Below are 18,195 nucleotides of genomic sequence, written 5' to 3'. Positions count from 1 at the left end.
AGCTGCGGCTGCTGGAGAATACACAGGAAATTGGCGAGAGGCACGTCGTGCCCGCATTAAATTATCAATGCGGATGGAGAGTTCAATGAACTGTTCGAGGGTCCTCCCCTCATCACGGCAGGCAAGCTCTGACTGTAACTCAACCGTGAGTCCCTTGCAATACAGCAGTTTAAGTGGTTCATCCTCCCATCCTGACTGTGCTGCGAGAGTGCGGAATGAGAGAGCATAATCCGCAGCCGTGCCTCGTCCCTGTCGTAGAGCGAGTAACTGTTCGCCAGGCTCCTTTCCTCCCGCGGAATGCTCGAAAACCTTTGCGGAAACATCTCAGAAAGCAGTCAAATGATGGAAATGACAGCCGTCTCCCTTCCCAAGCAGCAGTGGCCCAGTCCAGAGCTCGTCCAGTTAACAGAGAGCAAACAAACGAAACCCGACTATCATCGGTGGGGTATAAATGCGGTTGCTGATTCAAAAACATGGAGCATTGTAATAGAAAGCCCTTACATCTTTCCGGTGAGCCGTCAAACTTCTCAGGGAAAGCCAGATGTGGGCTGGTCGACGAGTGACTGGGACTGGGAACCGTTTGTGACGGAACGGATGGAGGAATGCTGGGCTCAGGCATGGTGACACGAAGGGCTTGTAGCATCCTCACCATTTCCTCAGTGAGCGAGGTGAGTCGTTGCAGCTGCTGTTGATGAGACGCTAACATGGAGGCCTGGGCAGAAACCTCGGTGGTGAGCTGATAGATCGCTGCTGGTACCGTGTGTGGCGAAGTCTTCTGTAACGAGGAGTCAGAGGCGTGCGGATCCATTTGCAGCTTTTATTTAAATCAAAGGCAGAGTTGAACAGGCAGTAATCAAACAACAGTGTCACGAACAGCAGGGATAATCCAGGAGAGTAAACAGAGGCAGAGCAAGGGTCGGGGCAGGCGGCAGAGAATCACACTAGTAGTAACAGTCCAAGGTAATACACAAGAGTCTTGGAAAAATCTGATGAGAAATGTTTGATTTCATATTAAGATCTCTGACCATTTTCCATACTTTGGTATTTGCAAATCTGAGCATAGATTGAGACTTTATTAAGATTTCTTCAGAAACTCCAGAGGAGACAATTACTGTGTACTTGCTATAAGAGGAAAATAAATCCTAAATAAACTATATATATATATATATATATATATTTATATTTATATTTATATAGCACCTAATTTGATTATAGCCCATGCTACCTAGACTATCTTTATAGCTCTTCTTCTTTATTAATATTTTGCAAAATAGTAAAGAATTAATGTCTGAATTAGTCATCAGTGACCAGAACGTGACCCCAACAATTCAGGTTCAATGTAGTGTTGAGCAGAACTTGAAGTGAACAGCTCATAAAGCAAAGTAAAATGATCAATGACTAGGCCCAGTTTTAGGGTCAAGAATTAAAAATACCCTAAAATTGATGCTGTATGAAACTGGACTGTTAGAGGAATACATTTTGTCATTATTCTGTCATCCATTACTTACTCTCATGCCATTCTTAGAGGCCGTTCACACAGAATGCGCTTTTTCATTGCAATGTGCAATTTTTAATGTTGCGCTCACGTCTCGCGTTTTTTACACGTCTCGCACATGAGCGCCGCATTTTTAATACGCCAAGTCAAGATGACAGAATTTCAACTTTTACACGAAGCGCCGCTCATCAATGTCAGTTCCAAAACAGTGGACCAATCAGAAGACCCCGGAGGTGGGCTATTATTGCAAGCTTTTGTTAACAGCAGCAAGTTGGCATGGCAACTATTTATTTGACAGCAACATAGCGGAGGAGGCACTGTTATCACGTCTCAAGACCCTCGCACACTCGTACTTTTAGATGCATTCTGTGTGAACGACCCCTTTAACAATCTGCTGTCTCTCTGTGGGACACAAAAGTAGAATAGGGTTTGAATTTTAGAGCTTGACAGTATAAATCACCATCCATTTTGTTCATATTTAAAACAGAACCTCTGAGGTTCTGTCTACCATCTCCTTTCATGTTTCAAAGAAGAAAGAAAATACACGAGAGTGAGTAAATGTTCATATGATTTCCTTTTTGTGTGCACTATTACTTTAAAAGGTGGTGTAACCTAGTAGTTAAAGAGCAAGTGACCTTGTGGTTAGAGCATGTGAAGAGTGCTTATATGTACTTGCATGTAGAAACATGGTTCAGAGTCATTCCATTTTAACTCTTTATGCATTTAATATGGGGGGGATGCATCTGACTCAGTGTTATTTTATTATTAATTAGACTCTTATTGTTATTATTTTGAATTATCTTTTATTTTATATTTTAAATATTAAGTTTTAGAAATGTAGTTTTTTTCATGTGTTTTTTAATATTTCTATTTAGCTTTAATTTTATTTTTTTTTATTAGAATTTTACTTATTTTCAGTTAGTTGCCAAGACAACATTTCTCATTTTTATTTGTTCATTAAAGTGTTACATTTTTAGTAGTTTTAGTACTAGTCTACAAGTACACCACCAATCTGGCTAAGCAAAAGGGCAAGAGCTGATCCAAGAGCTTTTACCATTGTGTTCTTCTCCCTGTAACAAATACACTGTAAGTCGCTTTGGTTAAACGCACCGACTAAATAACAATCAGTCATTATCATTTTGGGTAGATTCTGTTCTCTCCAGACACCAAACTAGTCACTAAGCAGCCCCTCCTCGGTCGTCCCACTTCCAGAGTTCAGTGTGAATGTGCCGTACGCATTAATCAAGCGTTCTTCTTGGATCAGCCCTGTGAATTTCACACGTTGTTTCCTCCCGGCTCAGATCGGTCTTTGTGTCTGCTCCCAGACCGGTGTTCCCTCCTCTCAATCTGGATACGTGATCCTCTTCAAGCCCACTCACGACAGGAACGTACCGACATGAAGAATGAAGCGAAGAGTCTGTTTGTGCCGAACCTGAGCTTCCTGGCATGCTGGCGTGGGAAGAACGGATCAAGGGACGCACGGCTCCGCAGATTACACGGGCCGATTATAAATGCTAAGTGCGTTTTGTCGTATCATATTTCAGTGGGACGGAGCAGGAAGCACTGAGGAAAACCGGCAGCTTTTCCGCACTTCTGCAGCCACCACCGTGCAACCTGATCCATCTTACGCATCCAGACAGCGTACGTGTGTGTGTGTGTGTGTGTGTGTGTGTGTGTGTGTGTGTGTACATGCCCGAGAGGGGCACTTTGAGTTTAATGGATTTAAGGTCTGTCTCAGCGAGTATCCTCCTCTAGGGATGGTTTGGTTTGGTTTTTGGGGTGGAGTTATTGGGGGAAGCTCAACTTTTCTCACTCAACTGTTTTGAGCTTTTCAACAGGAAGAGACGGTGGAGGACTGTAATATTGGGGAGAGACTAACTAAACGTCAGGACGTGACTAGCTTAAGTACATTTTCAGTTGCATGATAGCACTTCTGTTTTAAAAATACTAATAATAACTAGCTGGTTTTCAAGAAGCAGCAGTACAGTGCAACAAAATGCATTTTTTTCTGTTTTTATACAGTAAAATTATGTAACTGAATAATTTGTATCATCATGCAAATGTGTTCCTGAAACTCCCTTCATACAAAATACATTTTTAGTTATGCAGTACTGTCAGTAAGATATTTTGACTTTTGAAAGAAATTAATACTTTCATTCAACAAGGATGCATTCAATCCATAAAAAGGACATTTATACGCTTGCAAACAAATTTATCTTTCAAATAAATGCTGTTCTTTTAAACTTTCTATTTAATAAAGAATCCTGAAAGAAAAAAAAAATATGAAGCAAAAACTTTAGGGACCAGTTCTCACTATTAAGTAGTTGCTTATTAATATGCACATTACTCGCATATTGGCTGTTTATTAGTACTTATAAAGCACATATTCTGCATGACCACATCCTTTAATTCTAACCCATACCTAAACTTAACAACTACCATACTAACTATTAAAAAGCAGTAATTAAGAGTTTATTGAGGTAAAGTTGTAGTTAATATGTATGTGTGTGTGTGTGTGCACGCGCGTGTTAATAGTGAGAATTTGGCCTTAAAATAAAATGTGACACTGAAGACTGGCGTAATGATGCTGAAAATTCAGCTTTGATCACAGAAATAAATTACATATTAACATGCATTCAAACCGAAAACTGTTATTTTAAACTCTAATAATATTTCACAAAATACTGTATTTACTGTATATTTGGCCAAATAAATGCAGCCTATAAGAAACTAAATTTTATTTACTACTCCATACTTTTTGAATTTAAAAATTTAACCAAAATTTAACCCAACAGTTGGGTTAGTCCATATTTGACCCAACATTGGGTTGAAACAACCCAGCATTTTTTAGGGTGTACCTAGGGCTGGACGATATGGCCAAAATTTATAATTCTGTGTTTTTCTGTCAATATGGGGTGCTGTGTGTACATTAATGAGGAAAAAAATTAACTTAAATGATTTTAGCAAATGGCTGCAATATAACAAAGAGTGAAAAATTTAAGGGGGTCTGAATACTTTCCGTACCCACTGTATATACAAATGTTATGTTTATATATTAAATATATTTATATAAAATATAAATTATATAAATATAAACAAATACATGTAAATATTTTCAAAATATATACTGTATGTGTGTGTCTTTATATATATCAATCAATCAAGCAAAATTTATTTATACAGCCTTTTACAACACTCAAGGTGAACCAAAGTGCTTTCCAAAAAAAACAGAGCAATAAAAACAAAAATATAAGGCAACAACAAAAATTACATAAAATACACAAAAATGTCACAACATTGCTAGATATTAAAAGCCAGTCTAAATAAATAAGTTTTAAGCCTAGCTTTAAAAGGCCCAGGTCAGTAATGGTGTGCATATTGGGGGGAAGCTTATTCCGGAGTCTGGGCCCAGCTACAGAAAAAGCCCAGTCACCCCAGTATTTGTACCGTGACCTCGGGACTTCCAGCAAAAGTTGATTTGTTGACCTAAGAGCCCTGTTTGGCTGACGAAAAGCCAGCATCTCAGTTACATAAGGTGGGGCAAGGCCATTGAGAGCTTTAAAAACAAACAATAAGATTTTTAAAGGGGTGGTTCAGTGGTTGTTTTCTAGGCTTGATTGTGTTTATGGGGTGCAGTCTAACATGTGTTAATGCTTCATTTTTTTAAAAACGCATTACTTTTCACATAATTTACCTTTATTCCACATTGCTTTGTCCCTTCTCTGAGAAATGCGCTGATCAATTTCCTTATTTTATGAAGCCCCTCCCTCAGAAATAGGCGATGGGCTCTGATTGGTTAGCTAGCCCAGTGTGTTGTGATTGGCTAAACTGCCTCTAGTGCGCGTCTAAACGTCCCGCCCCTCTCCTCAGCGGCATGTGCTCCGGCTGTATTGTAAACAACGGCGTTGTTAATATCGCTTATCAGTTTGAGCCCAATTGAGAAGCAGAGGATATTATTGAAGAGGATCGTGCAGAACCTGTGCAAGCACGGCTTTTAATGGTAGGCCTATGTTTTTTGTTTGTTGTTGTCTCATACTTTTAGATACGCTGTTATTTGTAAATGCTACTGCTCATGTTAGCTTTTAATATACAGGTTTATCCTTTTTTTTTTACCTGAAAAACCGAAACAGAATTTTTTTTTTTCATTTAGCAAGAAACCAAAACTAAAGTTAATGTAATAATCAAGTAATTACATTTATTTAATAATCAACACTCAATTAAAAGTACATATGGAGTAGTATATAAAATTATATAAATTACATGATTATGTTTCTACTCTAATTTGTTGAAATATAAACATTTAAAAGGGTGGTTCACTGTTTTTTTTCTAGGCTTATAATGGTAGGCTTATGTTTTTTGTTTGTTGTTGTCTCATACTTTTAGATATGCTGTTATTTGTAAATGCTACTGCTTCTGTTAGCTTTAAATATACGGATTTATTCTGATTAAAGCTTTAACACAGTACGGCAACTGCACACGCGTCCATGTAGAGCGTGTGCAGAGCAGGGGGATGTGAGGAACAGTATTAAGAACCGCTGCTTTAGAACGTTGATTTTGAAACTTGTGAATCCATTAGAATCGTTAGAAGACAGAATTGCGATTCATATATGAATAGATTTTTACGTGCAGCTCTAGTTTTCTCTTCCTCTTCTCTAAAGCAGCTGCAGCATGGCCTCGCCCCCCTTGTTGCCTTTTCCCGAGGGCGGGGTTTATCTGGGTTTGTGATGTCACGAACCCGGGAAGTAATTTGTTGTAGTCCCTACCAGCTGTTTTTGTAGGCATTAAACTGTCAGAATTTTAAAAGATGATATCTCCGTTTGCATTGAATTTTCAGCTTTGTAACTTTGCAGATATCGTTTATGCTCAAACAGCAACATTACACTAACTAACGTTAAAAAAGTTTGTAATTTTCATGTTGCACTACTTCATTAAGGAATGATAGTGAGACCGGTTCAAACTGTTCAAACACCACAAAATGTGCTGCAGCGACAGGTAAGTCAGTTCCAGAGCTCTTACTAATGAGTTGTCTGACAGACTCCACATTATTATTAAAAAAAGTGAAGAAAATTCTCACAAGTGGAGATTGAGGCATCAATCAGAGGACAGGTGCGTGGGTTCACAACAGAATTAATTGTGTTAAACATCACCCTGGGACAATGCCCACTGTTGGTGATAATATCAGACAAAAATTTTGTCTTTGCCTCCTCCACAGCCCTCTGATAATCAGAAAGACAGCCCCTTAATATTTCCAGAGACACATGTAATTTGTCCTTCTTCCATCTCCACTCTGCCGGTTTACAACATTGCCTAAGGGCACGGGTGGCATCATTTATCCAGGGATCTGCTCTTAGCTTAGGAGTTCCGCACTTATAAGGGGCAATAGAGTCCAAGATTCCGGAACAAGTGGAGTAAAAAGATCAGGCCATGCAGGAGAGACAGATACATGGAGGGCACAAAGTTTAGAGTCCATAAAAGCAGCAGTAAACACTTCAGCTGTTGAGGAGGTGAGAACGCGACGATATCACGGTGAAGCAGGAGACCTGCTGGCTGTTGATGGTGGGACTGGAAATTCTATAATAATGGGGGAAGTGATCTGAGATGGCAGTTACAGATATTTTAGTAAGGGAGATAGAGAGCCCATGAGAAATAATAAGGTCCAAAGTGTGTCCGATAAGATGCGTTGGTCGATCCACTAACTGAAATAAATCAAAAGATGTCAGGAGTCATTTAAAATCAGTGGCCAACTGATCAAATGGACAGCAAACATGGATGTTAAAATTTCCACAAATCAGGAGTCATATTTAAAGGACAACATCAGCTAAAAACCTCTTGCTATATTTAGGTGGGCGGTAAACAATAGCACATAACACAGGGCATGCAAACTCAATTAAAATATATACACAGTACACACACACATTATATAAGCAAAAACTGCCCAGCATTATTTTTGTGTGTGAGAGATCTGGAAGGAGGGCCCAGTCGCAGAGTCAGTGACAAGGGTTTATTACAAAACAGAGCGATACAAGAGGGTAGTGAAGTGTGCTGGTGATTCAATGGCAGGGACACAATTAACAGAGAGAAACAGCTAGGGAGGACCACTGGAACTGCCTTGGACATCAATTGGGAGAATAGCAGCAGAGGAAGCAGCAAGACCAAGCAGATGGAGAAGACCAAGCAAGGCACCACTCAGATACTTGTTGACCGCGCAGACTCTGAAGCAGACCAAGCACCAGGCAGGGAGAACCAGTGGCAGGAACAGGTCAGGACAGGAATTCTAACACCACAAAGACAGGACAAGGCTCCACAGGAACACAAATTACTCCAATGCAGGCAGGGGGATAAATAAAATAAAAGAACTGATAAAAAGTAAAGTAACAAAATAAATAAGCCAATAAATTACCAATTTAAAAAAAAAACACAACTAACTTAAAGAATATCAAACAAAAGCTAAACAAAAGATCAGGACTAGAAGAATAGAATAAATACTAAAAAAAGGCAAAAAGCAAAAGCAAACAAAACGCAAAAACAAGGAGCAAGACAAGAACATGGAACTACAAAGGACTAGACAAGACAAGGGCACAAGACCAACCAGGCAGGGAGACGGGAACACATACTCAGCCACATCAACAGACAGAGACAGAGACAAAGACAGCGAGGGTGAGAATGACCATGAACCGGCAAAGACAAGAGGGCAAGGGGAACTATAAATAGGGAGGAAGGCACACGAGGAACAGGTGAACAATTAGACCAACAATGGCTAACAACAGGGTGTGGTAAAGAGGAAACAAGGAGGAGGGGCTAGAGAAGCACACGGCTGAGAAAAACCATCAACAAAGCCATGTGCTGACACAAGACAACATAGACACAGGAAACAAACACAAGACAAATGGAGTGTCCAGGCAGAACCCATATATATATATATATATATATAAATAAATAAATAAATAAATAAATGTCTAAATATAAATGTAAATGAAGAACGTGGCAAAGTCGTCAGCTGTTAGAGTTGATGAAGGAGGGGGAGGAGGAGGACAAAGGAGCGGGGAAAATGTTTTGAAGAGCATGCGAGTGTTAAAAGAATTGATCATTTTATTATGATAGTATGTCCTTTTAGCAGTCGAGACATTAGCAGAGAAGGAAGAGAGGAGTGATCAATATACATTAAGGTCAGTAGTATTTTTTGATTTGTGCCGCACGCTTTCAGCAGCCCTGAGCTTAGAATGATGCTCACGGAGAACATCAGACAGCCAAGGGGCAGAAGAGGTGGTACGACCTGGCCTGGAAGACAAGGGGCAGACAGTGTCTAAACAAGACGTAAGAGTGGAGCAGAAAGTATCAGTAGCACGGTTAGCATCAAGAGATGATAGCTGTTGAGGGGGAGGAAGCGAAGATGAAACCATAGCAGATAGTCAGGAGGGTTACATCGAAAGATGACATGCGGAGGGGTATGTTTTGTGTCAGGAACCATGTTGAGGTTAAGAAGGGATCCGAGGTGTGCAGTGGAGTAACCAGTACATGATCAGTTGAGCAGTGTCGTGTGTAAAAAGGTCCAGTTGGTTGCCTGATTTGTGAGTAGCCGTAGTTAACACTCTCTTGAGATCAAAAGAGGCAAGCAGAGTGTGGAAGTCTGCAGCCTGAGGTTTATCTAGGTGGATGTTGAAGTCTCCAAGCATAACTAGGGGAGTACCATCCTCAGGAAAGGTTGAGAGCAGCACATCTAATTCATCCAAGAAGTTACCTTGTGGTCCTGGGGGTCGATAAACAACTACAAAATGGATTTTAAAAGGGTGGGTAATAGTGACTGAATGTGATTCAAAGGAACTGCTAATACCCAGAGAAGGTAAAGGAATACATTTCCAATCATTAGAGATAAGCAGACCAGTACCTCCACCTCTTCCAGTTAGACGGGGAGTGTGGGAAAATGAGAAATTATTCGAGAGTGCTGCAGGAGTAGCAGTGTCCTCGTTTTGATCCACATCTCTGTCAGGGCCATGAGGTTTAGTCTTGAAGACTAGCAATAGATGTAATGAAATCTGCTTTGTTTACTGTATACTGACAATTCCAGAAACCAATAGAAAAAGAAAGTAGTGTATTAGCAGACATAGGCAAAGTGCACAGGTTGTTAGGACTGCGCTGCCTATAGTGTGTGATGCATGGTTTGCGAGTGGTAGTAATAGTAGGGATATGGAAACACATAGTAAGAGTTGATTATAAAAAAAAAACTGAAACAGAAGTGAAGAAAGGTGTAAAAAAGAGGTTGAGTCAAAAGCGATACTTATGTCCCTTCTCTGTGTCCAGGCACTGTGGAGTCACATGGTAGAGTCGATGGTCTTTACATTCTTTGGTCTTAACACGAGGAGGGCTTCACACGACCGCTGCCGCGGTGTACTAACCTTTTTTATACCCGTTTAAAATATAAAATATTTAGTGATTTCTTTTATTTACATTTACTATATAAGTATATATTTTATATTTAATAAAAGATGAAAGTCATGTTTTTCAAAAGCAAAAAACACAGATTACACTGCTATTTTAGCTATTTTTTATATTCATTTAAATTTAACTATTAAAATTAACTATTATAATATATGATGTAGATATACCAGATATTGACTATAGTACCTGAACAAATAGCTCGTATTTCATCCGCTTTACTTGCAAAATTACAGTGTGGACAGTTAGTTCGAAAGTTTTTAAAAAGGATCTGATTTTCAAATCTGAAGTGATAAAGCCACATTTCTAAAAAATAAATAATCTTAACGCACTATAAAATTAGGGGGGAAAAAATAGTCCATATGAATTTATATTTCAAGTCTGAAGTCACATGATAGCTCTGTGTGAGGAACAGACTAAAACTAAAGTCATATGGAGCAATTTTGTGGTGTTTTTTAATTACTTTGAACTGCTGCTGTACAGTAAATAACGCCATAATTTTGGGTGAACTATTCCTTCAAGATTTTAAACAGAATCTCAAATGATGTGCTCCAGGAGGAAGCTGATGCGTTTTCTCTGACAGAACACCCAGGATCATTCATCATGAGCCCCTCTGAGGATCTCACATATTCTGTACGTTAGCCTTGCTTCCCCTCCATCTGACGCCCCTTGTGGCTTCAAGGGCACAAAGATGTGAAATGTGAGAATAATTTATCTCTTGTTGCCAAGACCTGAAAAACGACCAAGTCAGCATCAAATCAGACGACAGCAATCAGTCAAGCGGGAGAGTCTGGATTGACGATGCATCCACACTGCACAACGGAGGCTTTCACAGGAGAAAAGAGTGGAAAATGCACATGGATGGAGGTGAGGGAGATGTGCATAGAGCCCCGGGTGGGTGGAGGAGGAGGAGAACATGGGAGTGCTGACAGGAAGTTGCCCACAGAGGCTGTAAAACACACGCTTTCATCACAACATGTACAGGCAAACCCCACATGAACCAGGTTAAACAAAGTACAGTTACATATGGCTACACTCTGAGGAATGATCGAGCCGTAAAAAACGTCTGAAATTACATTAACAGGCAGGAAGATCTTGTTTTGGTCCTCTCCAATTTCAACATTGTTTAAAAACAAGCTTACTAAGTAGAAGTTAGTAGAATTAGAGCTCACACATTTAGACCAAATCAACATTAGCATCGATGCATTCTTCATAGAGAAGGCAATCCTATGAATGCACTACAACAAACTCAGATAAAAAATTGGTAACTATAAATATGATTTCCATGATGCAAAATATGTGGACAGAATCACGTAATCCAGTCATAAAGTGTGGAATTTACAGTATAACGCAAAATGTCATGGCATTTGGCGAATTTTGGATGAATAAATCAGAAGCAGGACTGTACAATCAATCAAAGGAACTAGTGTCTGCAAATATTAAAGCACAGCAAGATTGGTATTGAAAGACTGAATGTTCTGTGTGTCTCTGTATGAATGAGCAAACTCAAACACACAAGACACTTGTGGTGTTTACAGCATTGGCCGTCTCACTACATGAGGAAACTCCACATGGACTTCATTTTCAGAGATGTACTGGGAGTCACTTCAGTTCACTCCATTGTTACATTTTCCTTTACAGTTTAAAAGATTAACTGAACTGTTAATGTTTTATTCCTTCATTTGATTTACCACTGTTTTTGATAATAAAAGCATTAAATCATAAATTCAGAAAATTAAAACAGACAACACAGAATTTCTGAATAAAGCGTTTCATTGGGCCCTATTTTAATATATTATTATATTGTTAAAGTTTTATGAAATCAATTGATTAGACGTGGTTTTGGATTATTAAAATGTAATCAATCCAGAAAAATTCAAACAGAAAACACAATTTGGGAAAAATAAAATGAAAACTGGGAAAAAATAAGTGGATTTAATTTCACTTGTGTTAAATATTTGTGACCCTGGACCACAAAACCAGTCATAAGGGTCCATTTTTTTAAATTGAGATGTATACATCATCTGAACGCTGCATAAATAAGCTTTCCATTGATGTATTGTTTGTTAGGATATGACAACCATTTCAAAATCTGGAATCTGAGGGTGCAAAAAAATCTAAATACTGAGAAAATCACATTTAAATTTGTCCAAATGAAGTTCTTAGCAATGCATATTACTAACCAAAAATTATGTTTTTATATATTTATGGTAGTAGGAAATTTACAAAATATCTTCATGGAACATGATCTTTACTTAATATCCTAATGATTTTTGGCATAAAAGAAAAATCTATAATTTTGACCCATATAATTTGTTTTGTCTATTGCTTAAAAATATACCCCAGCGACTTAAGACTGGTTTTGTGCTCCAGGGTCACATTTAATAAATTGTACAAAATTCATGATTTCAATTAATTACACATGTTTTCAGTTACTAACATTTTATTTAACCATTAAAATGGAATCTAGAAAACTGAAAACAGAAAAACGGAATCCAGAAAAAAATTTAATGGATTTCATAGAGCCCTAAATATACTTATATTAATTAACTCAATAATGAGAAAGTATCTAAAAATATGACAGCACTGACACCAAAGAAATGAGAACCCAACTTAAACTGAATTAAGCATGATGATGGCGGTTTCGTCTTCTGTAGAGCTGCTTTACAGCTGAATCACATCTTGCAACATCGACACCGTTATGGAACTGATTCGAATCAACACTGAACTGACTCGAGTTGAATAATGAACATCATTGCTGTCTTTTGTAGAGCTGCTTATCGCTGAATTGAAATTGTTTCAAAATTGATCTGAACTGAACCAACACTAAAACCAACTTGTGCTAAATGATAAAACTATACGGCAGAATCTGAATTGTCTCCATAGTCGAGTTTCTGTAATTGATTCTGTTGTTTTCCTGTTTATCACAGTGAAGCTGCTTTGACACAATCTGTATTGTATAAAGCGCTATGGAAATAAAGGTGACTTAACTAAAGACACTGTGTTACCGCCATCCAAAATCGTATTTCCTCGCCTATAGATGACCCGTGGAGAGAGAACCATGTGGTCACAGACAGATGTCAGACGGGGCTCGTTAAACACCCAGCTGATCTTCAGCTCATCTGCACAGCCGTCGAGAGCCTCACATCTGCTCGCTGTCAGTCTCACTTTAGGTGTCAAAACCGTCCACGCCACATGTGAGTAGAACATTTACAATAACGATGAGCTCATTTTCCAGAGTCAGCCTAAAGAGCGATGAGTCAGGGTGGTCAACTAAGTTCTCCATTAACCGAAGAGTCAATCAGTGAAGTTTATCAATAAGGTTGTGCAGAACATTACGAAGATCACGAACTTTGGCGAAGGCCAATCAGATGACGTACAAAACCTGCATTCCAACCAATCAGGCAATTGACAGCTTGTGATAATGGAGTGCCATTTGTCTTTCAGCCGTTTGATTGATGGCATTTAACACAACCATTCAAAGGAAGTTTGAAGGATGGAATGATCGTAATGGGACCAAAGTCAGGGAAAGTCTTTCTCAAACAAACACAGCCTCTCTCCCGTGGGTGGGCCTGGAATGCTCACAACCACAAAGTCAAATAACCAGCACACATTCAAAGTGTGGTCGGATGAATCTCACAAACACATGTCAATGTCCCATTTCAACTCAAAATCAAAAGATAAATAAGAAGTTTGTTTTGAGACATTAAAAATGAAACGCATTGCACCATTATTTTAATGACATTTAAGCAAGTTCTCATGGCCTTAAATACTGTTACCCGTTTAATCAAATGAGCTTAAATAAAAGTAAGTAAAATAACTACTAACATAAAGCATTACTACTTAATTTAAAAAATAGCCTATATTGGTGATTCTCGGTTGTGACAAAAAAGGGTCACAAAAGAAAAGAAAAAAACAATGCAAATAGTAAAATGCAATTAACCAGAAATAAATGTGCTTATTTAGGACAGCATATACTGCCATTCAAAAGTTTGAGGTTATTAAAAGAAGTCTCTTCTGCTCACCAAGGCTAAATTTATTTGATAAAAAAATATGGTAAAAACAGTAATATTGTGACAATATTATTAAAATTTTAAATAAACGTTTTCTAATTTAATATATTGTAAAATGAAATTTATTCTTGTGATGCAAAGCTGAATTTTCAGCATCATTACGCCAGTCTTCAGTGTCACATGATCCTTAAGCATAACCAGAAGCATTTCGATTTTTAAAGATTTGAATCATTTCCATGACTTTTCCAGACCTACAAATATTTTTTTTTAAATTCCCTGATATTTCCAAGTTCTGTGGGGGGGGAAAAATGCCCAACTCCTAGTTTTATAAGTCAGAGTTGAGTTTACAAGTCTGCCTGCAGTTAGTTAAAGAAGGATACACGCAAGGAGAAATAATCTTGTTAAAACATGTGGAAATCGAGACGGTACAGAAGAGTTTATAAAATGAAAGTGGACTTGGTAAGTAGCCGACTGCACAGAAACATAAGTACACACTCAAAATCTAGTAGGCTGTCTACCTAGACTGCATTTTTGGGCATCACACAGTTGCACGAGTTCACATGCTCTTTCAGCACTGTGACGTAACATACGCTCTTTGCCAAAAGAGTTTTTTTGTGCCCGTAATGCCTAAAAATGCTGTCTAGGAAAGCAGCTCACCAGAGTACAGAGGACACACTATCTGGCTGCCTACTAAGACAGTATTTTTGGGCGTCATACAGTTGCATGAACTCACATGCACTCTTTGGCAATAGATAATATCCATCTCCAAATGATATCAAAAATGAAAAAAAAAACTTCTGTCTAGTTAGGCAGTTCACGTTGCAGAGAATGCGATTTCTGTACCCTAGTAAGCTGACTAGACAGCAATTTTGGGCATCATGCAGTTCCATGAGCTCACATTCACTCTCAGCCAAGAGAATGTCTAAGATGAGCCTAAAATACTACAAAAAAAAAAACACAAAAACTGTTTAGTTGGGCAGCAGACAATGTGATTTCTGTACCCTAGTAAGCTGACTATCTAGACAGAATTTTGGGCATCACGCATTTGCGTGCGCTTGCATGGATTCTCAGCAAGGAGAACATCTAAAATGCCTAAAATTCCCCCCAAAACTGTCTAGTTAGGCAGCTCAGTACACAGAGAATGTGACTTCTGTGACTGACTTTTTGTAAGATGATCTAGAAGACAGCATTTTTAGGCATAATCCATTACATGAGCTTCTTAGCCAAGAAAATGTCTAAGATGATAAAAATGTTCTAGTTTGGCAGTTTACTACATAGATAATGTGACTTTTGTACCCTAGTAAGCTGATTATCTAGACAGCATTTTGGGCACCATACAGCTACAAGAGCTCATGTGCCCTCTCAGCCAAGAGAATGTCTAAAAAGCCCCAACTGTTGTCTAGTTAGGCAGCCACTAAAAAGAGAATGTGACTTCTGTACTCTAATACACTGACTATCTAGACAGCATTTTAGGCATCATGCAGTTGCATGAGCTCACATGCTCTCGGTCAGAAGACTGTCTAAAATGCATAAAATGTCCCCAAAACTGTATAGGTAGGCATAAAACTACCCATAGAATGTGACTTCTGTACCCTAGTAAGCTGACTATCTAGACAGCATTTTTGAGCATCAAAAATGCATTAGCTTGCATGCACTCTCAGTCAAGAATATGTCTATAATGCATAAAACGCCCTAAACTGTCTAGTTAGGAAGCTCACTACACAGAGAATGTGCCTTCTGTACTCTTGTAAGATGATGACTATCTAGTAGACAGCAGTTTTGGCCATCATGCATTTGCATGAGCTCACATGCCCTCTTAGCACTGTGATGTAACATGCACTCTGCCAAGACAGCGCACGTGACGTCACAGCATTTCTTTCCGCCTATGAAGCCCAACAAAAGCTGTCTAGGTAGGCAGCTGCCTAGGGTTTGAGTCACGGCCAACATCTTGAAACGTAACCTGGCTGGTAAGCCCTATATGGCTCTTAAATAAACAATTTCATCTTAATTGAAACAGATACACGCAAGGAGAAATAATCTTGTTAAAACATGTGGAAATCGAGACGGTACAGAAGAGTTTATAAAATGAAAGTGGACTTGGTAAGTAGCCGACTGCACAGAAACATAAGTACACACTCAAAATCTAGTAGGCTGTCTACCTAGACTGCATTTTTGGGCATCACACAGTTGCACGAGTTCACATGCTCTTTCAGCACTGTGACGTAACATACGCTCTTTGCCAAAAGAGTTTTTTTGTGCCCGTAATGCCTAAAAATGCTGTCTAGGAAAGCAGCTCACCAGAGTACAGAGGACACACTATCTGGCTGCCTACTAAGACAGTATTTTTGGGCGTCATACAGTTGCATGAACTCACATGCACTCTTTGGCAATAGATAATATCCATCTCCAAATGATATCAAAAATGCAAAAAAAACTTCTGTCTAGTTAGGCAGTTCACTTTGCAGAGAATGCGATTTCTGTACCCTAGTAAGCTGACTAGACAGCAATTTTGGGCATCATGCAGTTCCATGAGCTCACATTCACTCTCAGCCAAGAGAATGTCTAAGATGAGCCTAAAATACTACAAAAAAAACCCACAAAAACTGTTTAGTTGGGCAGCAGACAATGTGATTTCTGTACCCTAGTAAGCTGACTATCTAGACAGAATTTTGGGCATCACGCATTTGCGTGCGCTTGCATGGATTCTCAGCAAGGAGAACATCTAAAATGCCTAAAATTCCCCCCAAAACTGTCTAGTTAGGCAGCTCAGTACACAGAGAATGTGACTTCTGTGACTGACTTTTTGTAAGATGATCTAGAAGACAGCATTTTTAGGCATAATCCATTGCATGAGCTTCTTAGCCAAGAAAATGTCTAAGATGATAAAAATGTTCTAGTTTGGCAGTTTACTACATAGATAATGTGACTTTTGTACCCTAGTAAGCTGATTATCTAGACAGCATTTTGGGCACCATACAGCTGCAAGAGCTCATGTGCCCTCTCAGCCAAGAGAATGTCTAAAAAGCCCCAACTGTTGTCTAGTTAGGCAGCCACTAAAAAGAGAATGTGACTTCTGTACTCTAATACACTGACTATCTAGACAGCATTTTAGGCATCATGCAGTTGCATGAGCTCACATGCTCTCGGTCAGAAGACTGTCTAAAATGCATAAAATGTCCCCAAAACTGTATAGGTAGGCATAAAACTACCCATAGAATGTGACTTCTGTACCCTAGTAAGCTGACTATCTAGACAGCATTTTTGAGCATCAAAAATGCATTAGCTTGCATGCACTCTCAGTCAAGAATATGTCTATAATGCATAAAACGCCCTAAACTGTCTAGTTAGGAAGCTCACTACACAGAGAATGTGCCTTCTGTACTCTTGTAAGATGATGACTATCTAGTAGACAGCAGTTTTGGCCATCATGCATTTGCATGAGCTCACATGCCCTCTTAGCACTGTGATGTAACATGCACTCTGCCAAGACAGCGCACGTGACGTCACAGCATTTCTTTCCGCCTATGAAGCCCAACAAAAGCTGTCTAGGTAGGCAGCTGCCTAGGGTTTGAGTCACGGCCAACATCTTGAAACGTAACCTGGCTGGTAAGCCCTATATGGCTCTTAAATAAACAATTTCATCTTAATTGAAACAACATGGCTTAAACTATTTTGTAAGCAGCAGTGGAAATATGCAGTTTAAAATAATATAACCAAGTCGAGGACAAAGACGCCGTTAGTAAATGGTCCAGACGAAAAAATTACCATGGTAACCGCAGTTTCCGCCGTTATCGGGACTACTGCAAAACAATAATAAGTTAACACGGGAATAGTGTAGAAGCTTTCATATTATTTGTCATTTTATTTATTTTCTTTTTCCCTCGAAGCTATAACTGTAGCAATATTGGTATATTAGCCTGAAACTGGTTACCATAGTTAGGCAGCTCAGTACACAGAGAATGTGACTTCTGTGACTGACTTTTTGTAAGATGATCTAGAAGACAGCATTTTTAGGCATAATCCATTACATGAGCTTCTTAGCCAAGAAAATGTCTAAGATGATAAAAATGTTCTAGTTTGGCAGTTTACTACATAGATAATGTGACTTTTGTACCCTAGTAAGCTGATTATCTAGACAGCATTTTGGGCACCATACAGCTACAAGAGCTCATGTGCCCTCTCAGCCAAGAGAATGTCTAAAAAGCCCCAACTGTTGTCTAGTTAGGCAGCCACTAAAAAGAGAATGTGACTTCT

The sequence above is a fragment of the Sinocyclocheilus grahami genome, unplaced genomic scaffold (assembly GCF_001515645.1).
Source record: "Sinocyclocheilus grahami isolate Dianchi unplaced genomic scaffold, SAMN03320097.WGS_v1.1 scaffold24.1, whole genome shotgun sequence".
Classification (NCBI taxonomy): Eukaryota; Metazoa; Chordata; class Actinopteri; order Cypriniformes; family Cyprinidae; genus Sinocyclocheilus; species Sinocyclocheilus grahami.
The sequence above is the reverse complement of the archived record's forward strand: the minus strand, read 5'-3'. Positions refer to the sequence as shown.